Source organism: Scomber scombrus, chromosome 22 (assembly GCF_963691925.1).
Source record: "Scomber scombrus chromosome 22, fScoSco1.1, whole genome shotgun sequence".
Taxonomy (NCBI): Eukaryota; Metazoa; Chordata; class Actinopteri; order Scombriformes; family Scombridae; genus Scomber; species Scomber scombrus.
This window is the reverse complement of record NC_084991.1, coordinates 13,842,749-13,853,333: the sequence shown is the minus strand read 5'-3', so window position 1 is coordinate 13,853,333 and position 10,585 is coordinate 13,842,749.

Sequence of the window (10,585 nt, the reverse complement as noted above, 5' to 3'; positions counted from 1 at the left end):
AGGCTAATCTGGTTTATGACGACTTGGGTTTATATTTTTAGGTTTCGCAGCAGCTTTAGCCTCAATCTTTTTGCATGACATCATGTATGTAGCCATTATTTTGCACATTAAAGGATCAGTTTGTAGGATTTAGTGGCATCTAGCTTTGAGGTTGCAGATTGTAACCAAATGAACTGCTGACAGTGAATATGTGCTATGATTGTGCAAAGATACCAAAATGCTACATTCGAGACAGTAAATTCAGACAGTGAGATCAGAAAGTGGTTGCAACACCAAGATAAGTTACAACATAATATATCAAATGATTACCCACATGCCTCTAGGGTAGGTGTAAATCCACCCTAGACTCTACCCTAAACTGCTGTCTCATAAAGCAGCAGTTTTTTGGCGACACAGCATCTTTTTTTTTCATTTAATTGCACGCAATTTTACAACACAGTAATCCAGCAGAGACCTCATTTATTGATATATTTCAGTATTAGTCCAGTCATTACTACCAAATGGCTCATGCCAGTTTACACATAGCTGGTGCAACCCAGTGCACTTCATCGGATTAGCTGACATGATCAGCTGATGTCTCTCCCGGCCAGCTGCAGACAGCTGCTCCAACAGCGTCTGTGCAGCTTTCCAAACAGGTGTTAATATGTCACTATTAAGTTTTAATATATTTTTAAGGTGAGAAAGTAACTATGATTCACAATATGTGGTCAGTTTATCCAAACAACAGTCCTATAGTGATGATTTCAACAGTATTTAGCCCATGGGTGTTTTATAGGAGCTGGATACTGGACAAAAATTGGCGCCCTAGTTTGCATTGTGATGTCATGGATTTTTTTTAGCGCTTTTCTTGGCTCGATGAAGGTTTTTACACATATAAAACCTCCATCGATCAAAAATGTATAATAGAAAGAGTCATAATTGACCTTGTTTTGCAGGTAAAGTGTCCTGTCAAAAGTTTTTACAATCCTGTCTCTTTTACAGTGGTGGTCTATGGAGAAAATGCTTTGAGGGGCACAATGGGATTTTTTCGTTGCAATACCGAAAGTGACCACTGGGAAAAATCGGCTGATGGGAAAAGTGGAGACGGAATATCCAGTTTTAGCCTGACTCCATCATTAATGCTGGTGTTTTTGGGCAGCGCTACTTCTACTTCCTCTCAAGTAGGACTGAGGGCAGACTGGACTCCACAGTGACTCACTATCGCCCCCGAGGAACAAAGTGGTATTATAAGACAATATAGGTCGGACGGGGCATGCTAACTTCAGTAGATATCCCTGCAACACAAACGTCCAAAAAAAATAAAATCTTACATATTATTACTTTACAGTTATTTAGCTAGCTAGTGTTCAGAGCAGGCTGAAACTTTGACTTGGAGGGAGCATTTTTACATATGTTCAGCTCAAGTTTAGGTACTTTTACCGTGTTTAACAAAGACATCCAACATTATAACAGCATAAAAACAACAGAAATCACAGAAAAAATATGTCCCCTTTACCCGAGAGCTTGTTTACAACCACAATGATCGTCTGGCTTGTAATTATTACCATGTCTGATGTCACTGGTTTCCACATCGCAGGAATTGACTCAATGAATACAAGATTTTTATTGGCAGTAACAATGGCCAAAACTCAGAAAACAAGACCCAAGTTGTGATGAATTATCTTTTAATAGCGTGCAGCGGTCTCTCCTCATCATTGAAACATTGTTTTCTGAGGCAAAACTACTCCCAGACACACTCGAGTCACATGAAAACTAACTCTCAACAACAGTTGATATAACCGCCCAGGCCTTGAAATACTTCACATAAATTGGACAAAAATATCCTTATCACCCTGTTCTTTCTTTCTTTCTCTCTCTCTCTCTCTTACACACATACACACACACAAACACACACACACACACCTCTCTTTCCTCTCGCTGTGTCCCTTCAGATTAAGTCATCCATCACTCTCGCTCCCAAAACACTCTCCCCTACATTCACACAGCGCCACAGAATGTAGACCAAAACAGAGAGGCCGGGGCGAGCACACACACTCTGTTTGGGTTTAGGCGGAGTGCGTGTTCTCTGCCGCCTCCTCGCCCATTTGCCGTGACGTGGTTGGCTGAGAGGTGTGGACACATTCCTGGCGCGTCGAGCAGCACTCTGCAGCAGGCCAGGTCAAAGGTCACTCACCTGTCTGCCGGCCTTGCCTCGACAGCGAGAGGTGAGGAGGAGTGGATGTTTTCTTAACTCGCAGCCGAGGCCGGATAGCCTCTTGTACCCACATTTCCTCATTCACGGTCCATTCACAGATTTGTGGCAGAGGGGTCACGGCTCCTCCTAGTTTCTGCAGGGCTGTTTCCAGACAGCAGGGGAAGAGTTGAACGAGTGCATACAGGGAAGAGGAATGTGACTGGGGGGAATGCCTCAGTGCAACCGGTGGAAAGTAACTAAGTACATTTACTGCTGTGCTGTATTTAATCTTGAGGCACTTGTAATTACGTTAAGAATTTACATTTTATGCGACTTTATACTTCTAAAAATGCACTTTTTACTTCACTACTACTAGACTTAGTGGTTACTTTACATCCCAACTTTTTGTGATACATAACAAAAAAAACTGTGTCTTGTCCCTTTTTTAAGAGGTCTGAGTTGTTATTAGTTCCAGCAAAAATATGTTTTCCCTCTAAACTTCTCAGTTAGTTTCATGTAAATAACATTTTGTGGCCAAATTAGGACAAATTATCCAAGTTTTTTTTATCAACAAAAAAGAAAATCTTAGAGAAAAATATTTAAAAAATGAAGGCAAGTTTGTCTCACGGAACTTTGCTTTTCTTCTTTAAAGACCCATTAATCATTCTATGACCCCCTCAGATTTAACTAATGACCCACTGGAGGGGGCTCGACTCCTTAGTTGGGAGCCACTGGATTAAACTGAACTGTATATAAAGTAGTTAAAACTAGCTCCACCTCTACATCTACTTTAGATACTTCTATACCATTACATGAATAGGATTTTGAATGTAGTACTTCATTTATAATGGAATCTTTTTACATTTTTGAACAGATGCTTTTACTTAAACGGGTCATATCATGACTTATATGCTGTTATGATGATTAAATGTTCAGCATGGTCAAAGATCCAAAACTTTAGATAAATGTATTTAAAAATGCTCCCTCCAGGTCAAAAGCCAAAAGATTATAATGTTACCTGTACTTCCTCCTCATGATTACATCAGATCATTCACACATGCCCACAAATGGATGTCCATTCAAATCGGATTCGGATTCCATCATGTATTTAAGAAGTTCATGTTTCAAGTAAAAAATGAGACGAAGAAGTGAAATCCTATGGCAATTTTTTGCTCACGTAGCCTTGCAGAAGCTGACCAATCAGAGCAGAGTGGGCTCATTAGGAGGGGGGCCTTAAAGAGACAGGCGCTAAACCTGCCTGTTTCAGACAGAGGCTGAACTGAGGGGCTGCATGAAGGTCCAGTATAAGATAAATAAGGAGTTTTTGAACTATAAATCATGCAAAAATGTTCCAGTTGAGCCCCAGAATAAAAATATACAACTAATCTTGAAATCTGCATGACACAAACCCTTTAAGTAAAGCATCTGATTACTGATTACTGCTCAGCACAGACCTTCAGGTTTTGAAAGGAAGGAGTTGTTTTACGTGGTGGGAACTGGCCTTGAAGCGTAGACGCAACAGGGGAGGCACAAACACATGCACTGCTGCAGTTGAACCAAGGACCTCATCGCTCTCCAACTCTTTCTCTTACTCGCTGGCTCACTCATTGTCCCCAGAATGACTGGCCATTCTCAGCCTGTGATGGAGATGTCCTGTGGGGGGTTGCATGGTGTGGGAAACTAGTTGATGAATGAGTGTTTGGCATGCTTGCACAGATGCATAGTTTGCTCCGGTATAGTTGTATGTGTGTGTGTATTATTGTAGTAATGGCAAATGCATGCATGTGCGTGTACAAGTGTGTGCGTGCCTGTATGAACACAATGCCCCGCTTGTGTTGCTATAGAATGGAGTTATGGCCTTTGTCCTGTCAGCATTCTTGTGTTGCTATTGGCCCCGGAGTGCATGGCAGCTCCCGCAGGCTTGGGGACAATAACCCTCCCCAACCTCCACTCCCCTCCTCTCGCTGGGAGTCACAATGCCCCTCTTCGGCAGCACCCATCACCCTAAGACAGACACCCAGAAACAGGCCCGCTATGGGTGTCACACAGCAACCAGCACCCAGAGGTCCTGAGGAGGGCAGAGGGAGGGAAATAAAAGCAGAAAATATGAGGAGAAGGAATTCCTTCTTCTTCTCGGCAATATGTTCAGAGGAGAGGAAGTGTGTTCTGGATAAGTGAATCATGTGGTCAGTATTATCCCATCAGCTGTGATTCACTTACAGAGGAAATGAAAAGATTGAGTCGTAGGAGGACACAATTCATCCACTGAAGACCTTCACCCTAAAATATCCTGTCACGCTCTGTCCTCCTCCATGCTCTTTGGTTAATTTCACACACAAACATACACACACATGCATCAGGAATGTGTCTCCACTAGAGGAGCATCAGAGCAAGCCACAACACGGAGGCTAATGTTGACATAAGCAGAGCGATTGAGACGCTACTGATGATTATTATACAGCCATGCGTAGATAGAAAGGCCTGATGTCATTGACTCATTATGAACAAACCCACAGATCAATTTGACAACAGACAGACACGTTTGGAAGGACGGAAAACAAGCAATCACGACAAGCTGGGACACTCTTTAAAAAAACAGATTAAAACATCAGTTAGCTGTCGAGTTGCCAACGGTAACACTCAGCCTCAAACCAGAGCAGGCGGGCTGCAAATCTTTAAAGCAGAAATTACAGGTGATGTGTTTGTTTGCAGGCTGTAAAGCATTTCCTCTGCTTTATCGGCACCTGTGTTTTCACCCGCCACAAAACCAACACCGTATCCAGCTGCGATAACACCACCGTGAAACCACCGGAATGGCTTCCTTTCACTTTAATATCAACCACCATTCACTGAAAAAAGGTTGCAAAGCTGCATGTTTCTCTCTGTGTGTGTTTATGAATTTCTACCCTTACAAGGTCTGGGTTTCCCCTTTCATAATTTAAAGATTAGAGTAAAACCTTTAAACCAATCTAAATGCAATTTTGTTGGTCCTCGCTTCTTTTACTGTACCGCCCAAGAAAACAGCCCCATCTTTTAAATCAAATGCAGCTGTTGGTTTATTTATTTGTCTTGTTCAGACATGTTAACAAGCCTGTTTAAAAAAAATACATTCAAAAGAAGTTGCTGCAAACCTAAACATAACCTTCGAAGTTAATAGAAAGACCTACCAGAAACCAGGTGTTTAAATCGGCTATGTCTATTCACATTGAGAAAGAACAGCAAATCTTTTACCTTTACATATGGCTGATGATTTTCTATATTTCTTTTATTGTCAACAAATCTCATCATCCAAAAACTATTAAAAACATGTCAATGAGTCACACTGTTGCACATGGACGACATGTTCCTTGGTTCCTTGGGCGCATTTCTACTATATTGAATATTGCAAGTAACTTAAGTATAAAGTCAAGAGGTTGTGATATGTAGCACTACAAGCCTTTAACAGAACAACTCTCCTGAGACTGAAACATGCTCGCTGATATAAGACTATGGAGGTGTTTCTAAACAAATGACAAGAGTGCACTCTGCTAGATGTGTGCAGTCAAGATGGCGAGGAAGATAACGAAAACAACGATTATTCATCTTGTATCACGCCCAACTTAGTGGATCATAACAATCCAGGTAGGGAATTAATCTCCAGATGCTCCGGTTTAAGAAGAGAAAAAACTTTTTTTTATGGATGTCAGTTTTTGAGACATGACAATGGCTAAAATGTGGTCTGCAACAGACTAGGTAAGCCTTATTCTTAGCCTAGCCCATTACAGGAAATGCCTTTTGCTAGGTTGTAATGCGTATCGTAAAATGGCGAGGACTGCTGAAAAGATAAAAGTCTAACCTTTATGATAGGCTCATTGGGGATCTTATCGATATTTGTTTGAATTCACAACACAACACACTCTAAAAGGTACTAAAATTTTGCAAAGACTGATGTAATGTTGGCAAGAAGGCATGATTGGTTATCCCTAACAGAAACAATACTCCAAAATGAAGCAGTTGTTGATCACTTGTTGATCACTTGCAGCCCCTACGGTCGGTTAAGGGGAGTGAGATGTCAGTATTCAATGACATTATAAAATAGGTTTTCAAAAGTTGCGAATCACCGCAATACAGGAAATCCTTGAGCATACAGTCATAACTGTGGACAAAAAATATCAGGCTGATGGGTGCAGTAGTAGATTAGCTGTGGACAGATACACACACGTACACACATGACCAAATTCACGATCCTAAGATGACTAACGTGACATGAATGAATGGTGAAGAAACATGTCATTCACTGCTGCGGTGTGATTTACTGACATGTTATTCAAAGTTTTTGGACAACAATGGAGGTCTATGGCACAGAAGAATAAGATATATCAGACTTTAAACTTTAAAGGCATATTATCTCATTTCTGGCCACTAGGGGGCAGACAACTTCACATTACGGTTAACATGCAAACAAGTAATACCTACTTAAATTTGATTTATAACATAACACAAGGGGTTAACTGGAGCCCTGCTGTAGATAACGGCAGGGTATGCTTTAGTTCAGCATCTGATTTCACTTGTTGATTGAAACACTAGACATGATCAGGCAGTATTGTGCTTCGATTATGTTTATTAAATGTGCTTACAATCTTCATTCACTATGTGATATGAGCCGTTGATTACTGAGTACAAGTCTTTCTCTATGCAGCTCCTGTATTAACATTGTTTTACTGTGATAAAGAGCAGAAATTGCTTTGAGCACAAAAACTGAGACGGCTTTGCAATGAGAGTTTTACTGAGTCTTTTTTTTAACTTGCTTCGTGTTGTTTTCTTTCTCTCTACTGGCAGCAGCAAGTTGTGGGAGAAAAAAAACACAAGCAGCCAAATCTGACTAATCCCAGCTCTATTGGTCTCCATGTGTTATCTCCATAACTGCCTTAACTCCATGCAAACAGACACAGAACAACATTATTATTATAATCATCCATCTAGAGTCATGTTTCTGTCCAGCTGACAAGTATAAGTCAAATATTCACTGGCACTGTATCTCTGTTTCAATCTCCCACCGGCTCCTTGGAAAAAAATCTGACTCTTCCTGCTAAATGTTCAACTCATTTCACCAGCTGGTTGATAACTTTATCTGCCTGCCGTTTGACATTGGTCCGATGAGTGCAGAGTGTATATCAGCTTGTTTGCTGAAAACAAGGATTCGTGAGAAAAGTTACACTGAACCATACGGTAAATGTGCCGTAACATAAAAACAATGAGCTAAAAGAAGCTCAAATGTTATCAAGCTGCAGTGTTGAGTGATAAATCTCTGCGAGCAACAACGGTCACATTAGATTTAGTCATTTGATTCAGTCTCCAGATGAAAAAAATGTGATTAATGCAGCGTTAAAGTCAGAAGTTCACCATACTGTAGGTGGTGGGAAAAGTACGCAGATCCTTTACTGAAGTAAAAGTACCAATACAGCAGTTTAAATACTCCATTATAGATAAAAGGTCCTGCATGAAAAAGCTGACTTAATTATGAACTTGATGTAGTTAAAGTACAGTAAAAGTACATAAATATTATGAGTGATGTAGTATGCAGTATTACAGTAAAAGTACTGCAGTATTATGAGTGATGTAGTATGCAGTATTACAGTAAAAGTACTGCAGTATTATGAGTGATGTAGTATGCAGTATCACAGTAAAAGTAGTGGTTTGGTCCCTCTGACTGATATATTATTATATATGACATCATTAGATTATTAATAGTGAAGCATCAGTGTTAGAGCAGCATGTTACTGTTGTAGCTGCTGGAGGTGGAGCTAGTTTACACTACTTTATATACAGTTAGGTAGTTTAGTCCAGTGGTTCCCAACCTAGGGGTGTGGCCACTCCAAAGGGTCAGCAGATAAATGTGAGGGGTGGTGAGATGATTAATGGGAGAGGAAAGAAGAAAAAACTAAGTTCTGATACAGAAATGTGTTTTCATTTTTTGGACTTTTTCTCTAATCTTTGTTTTTTGGTGAAATATTGGATCCATGTGAGAAGTTTAGAGGGAAAAATCACTATTTGGTGGAGCTTTTAACAACTCATAGACATCTGAACAAAACTGACGTCAAAAGACAAAAATGTTTCATCTATAACTGTGTTGATTCAGTTAATTTACTTAGTTACTTTCCACCATTGGGTATAGTAGCACAAATATGTGTGTGTGTGTGTGTTTATGACAAGGAGGGGGTACAGATGAAAAGAGGACAGGGAGGGAGGGAGGGAGGGAGGGAGAGGTAGCATGTGTGGACATGAAGGCGGTAAAGGCCCGGGGACATAGAGAGAGAAAAACATTAGAGTCCATTCACAGGCATCGCATGGCACATCAACACATACCTCTTTCTCTAAGTCACTCACAAACGCCCCTTAATCTCTCTCACACAAACCATCGTCTTTCTCCTCGCTAATAACACACACACACACATATTACACACTCACACACACACACACACACACACACACTTGCATTAAAACACACACCTATTAACACACTCTGGCTGCTCGGTGCAGGTTTAACAAAGGCTTGTGTGGATCAGTTGCCCACTAATCGGTACATGAGAGGGATTCCTTACATGCAGTCGAAGTGCGTGTGTTGAGATTAATAGTCCTCCTTCAGGCAGAATTTCCTCGATGAAAATCTACTCCACCCTTCATCGCTTCATTGAGATGTTTACCTAATGAGAAATGACTGTGATATTTATACAAGGATGCTCTATAAACTCCCCCCCCCTCTTTCCCTCTCTTATGTTTTTGCTATAATACTGACACAATATTTATGTATAATATAGCATATAATTATCATATTTCGTGCTGCTATGGTTGGCAGGGGTGCAGTTGAGACTTAAATCTGCACAACAGACAGTAAAGTGTTGTTTTTATGAAAACACTGATAAGATCTACTGTACATACTGAGTGCCACCAGCCCCCATTAACCAGCATGAAGCGCTACACCTGCATCCCACACCAGCACACAGGACTTTAAAATACCTACTTCCCTAAAAATTACAGCCTCAGGGACATGGGGCAACAGGTAATACACACACACACACACACACACACACACACACACACACACACACACACACACACACACACACACACACACACACACACACACACGCACACACACACATGTGATCCTTGAAAATGGTTGACAGAGGGCTTTAAGACAAAACTGGCAGGTTTACATGATCACATTACTTACAAAAGACAGCCATTTTGCCCCAGTGAAGGTTTTTTTTTACTGTCAGTGTGACTTCAGAAGTGGAGGAAGTATTTACATACAATACAAGTAGCTGCTGCAGGTAAAAAAACAAACTCCATATAAAGCAAAGGTCTTGCATTCAAAATGTTAAAAATAATAGTATGCTCAAAATATCACATGTTAAAGTAATCATATCAACAGCATGATCCCTGTCAGTGTTGTCATAGTCTTAATTAATGTGTAAAGACATTTGAACTACTTTATATATTGTTGGATAGTTTAAACTATAAAATTATGTCATATTAAAATAAACCCATCATCTATTTTGCATGTAAAATATGATTCTGCAAAGTAATGAGTTATAAATAAAGTAACGCAAAGTAAAACGTAAGGAATAAATGCAGTGGACAAAAAAACCCAAAAGAATATTAAAGCGAAATATAATGAATTAGAGGTATAAAGTAGCTTCAGATTTACCGTATATACTCCTTAATCATGTGAGTATCATTCTTACTTTTTTATTAAAATCTGAATTTTGTGTACCAGTTTATGAATAAAAGCCATGTTAATAAGGTCATTGAGACTGTGAGTGTAAATGGTGAGACACTACCATCTAGTGGTATAAAATTAAACTACTTCTATTCCACCATCAGTGCAAAGCAGTGATTTTCTTTATTTCCCCCTTAAATGTTTCAGTAAAAAGTGGTGGAAGAAGTACTCAGATACTTGTCATTAGAGTAACTGGGTCATACAGTATGTGTATTAACCTCTAGTTTACAGTGGTGGAAGAAGTATTTAGATCCTTTAATTAACTAAAAGTACCCATACAGTATGTAAAAATACTATATTACAAGTAAAAGTCCTACATGAAAAAATCCCATCAAGCAAAAGTACATAAGTATTATGAGCTTGATGTAGTTGAAGTATTACAGTAAAAGTACATAAGTATTATAAGTGATGTAGTTAAAGTATTACAGTAGAAGTACATAAGTATTATGGGTGATGTAGTTAAAGTATTACAGTAGAAGTACATAAGTATTATGGGTGATGTAGTTAAAGTATTACAGTAAAAGTACATAAGTATTATGGGTGATGTAGTTAACGTATTACAGTAGAAGTACATAAGTATTATGGGTGATGTAGTTAAAGTATTACAGTAGAAGTACATAAGTATTATGGGTGATGTAGTTAAAGTATTA